The sequence below is a fragment of the Apteryx rowi genome, unplaced genomic scaffold, assembly GCF_003343035.1.
Source record: "Apteryx rowi isolate R43461 unplaced genomic scaffold, aptRow1 scaffold_372, whole genome shotgun sequence".
Lineage (NCBI taxonomy): Eukaryota > Metazoa > Chordata > Aves > Apterygiformes > Apterygidae > Apteryx > Apteryx rowi.
Genome location: NW_020450219.1, coordinates 849,446 through 851,456, shown reverse-complemented (window position 1 = coordinate 851,456; position 2,011 = coordinate 849,446).

Here is a 2,011-nt window from a genome sequence, read left to right as displayed (position 1 = left end):
GGGGTTCCAATTAAGGGGGCTTATTCCATACCTAGAGCCTTATTTTTATTGGAATATTTATGTTAAGTGCTCAACATAAACATATATTGCTTTTAAAATGACATGTGTGCAAATCAAGCTGGATATTCAAAATACATTAAACACTAAGCTCCCATACACCACTAGGATTTTTTCTGATACTTGATGAATAGATAAAGGAACTAGAAAATTTCTTCTGAATATCACTGGATACACACAGTGGACTGACCTTCTGTGATACCAAGAGGCCCCAGGGTTGCACATGAGTCCAGCATCCCTCCCATGGTGGGACAATGGGAATTCGCTGCTTTATCAACTTACCAGTTTCATAATGGGCATTTCTGGTTTTGATGTACACTCCTTGTACCTTCTGTGTGCTAACAAGACCCTTGTAGCTGTTCCCAAGTTGCTCTCTTTCTCTTTAATTTTACAGTGTTCCTACCTACATATAGTTTATTTTAGAGAGCCAACACCATACACTACTAGAGACATCAGTGGCATGAACTACACTCAGCTTGAGCCTGCTAAACAATGTTAGTTGTTGCTATTAATTTGTGTTAGTGTATGCCTATATGTGGCTTACTCTGCCACTAGCAGTATTTAAATGAAGGATATCAATGTCAGACTATGTAGACAGCTAAACCAGCTCAGCAATTCTTTTGACAATGTAAGATTGTCTTGTACAGTGTATTTCTACATTGTGGTCTGGTCTAGTATTTTAGGTTTTAAATACTGAGATTTTCACCATTTGCTTTCTTTCCTGTGAGGTACAAATGAAAGAGGAGGAATAAAATAATTATTTAACTTTTCTTGCTTATGATCACATTCTGGAAGTGGCTGTCTCCTGCAGCTGACAGAAATTAGGTAGTTTTTGGTGATTTTTCAAGAGAAATTCCAATTCCTCAAAGCTGAAATTTTCCACAAAACATTTGTGGAAGAGGCTCCCCAGTTTCCAGGGTAGATTATTATTCTTTTTTTTTAAATCATCCCATAACATCTCGATTGCAGGGAACACAGGAATACCAGCTTTCAGTTTTATGCTTGGACCTGATTTGGGAGACACATGAATATTGGTCTCAGCTTGGAGACAAGAGCTAACAAATCAGTTCTGCCCCCTTCCCTTAGGATCTGCTAGGGCCCGAATGACTGCATGGATTAATGAATGACTGATGTTTTGGCTGAATGTGGTCTAGGTTCACATCCCTGTGTTGGTGAATATTTATACCAAATGCGAGTGACTGAGAAAACGAGAAGTGCCCACCATCAAATACAAAACAGGTTGGTGTGCAGGAGACGTGCAGAATATAGGAGCCCATCTGCTGCTTTTTACTTCACTCCCTTCTTTTTGAACGCAATTGCCCCACCAGTGGTAAGTCTTGCTACATCAGTATTTCTTCCCTGGAAGCATTCACAAAGCTCTTTTTGCCTCAGGGGAGAATATTTTTTTTCTTCATTATTACAGAAATTCTCACAGGGCTGGAAAGCCATTCCCTGTCCAYTTCTGCATGTAATTTCAAAATAATTACATTTAATATAATGAGTAAGTGCCAGGTGATAGGGAGACTACAGAAAGCTCAGCACAGCCCAAGACTTCAAATAAAAGACAGTAACAGCACATATTCCAAAAATGAAAATAGATGGATAGCGAGGACTAGGCACCATGCCTCTTAGCCCTTTTTTCTACTGGAAAGATAACAGTGATATAATGACGTTGCTACTTCCTAAAATGCAATGATACACGAGGAGTTTCTAACATACGACTGGAACAGGGCGCTCTATCAACACGTGTGAGCGAAACAAGGGTGCCCCGAGGTATTTTGCTGGCGAGATGGGGGCATTTGGGGGCCCCCGCGAGGCCGACACTCCCCGGCCCGCCGAGGGCCCCCTCACGGCTCCTAGCGCACCACGCGCGCGACCGCCGCGGCAGTTAACGGCTGGAGGGCGGGGCGCGCGCCACCGCCCTGCCCCGCCCCGCCCCGCCCCGCAGCAGGGC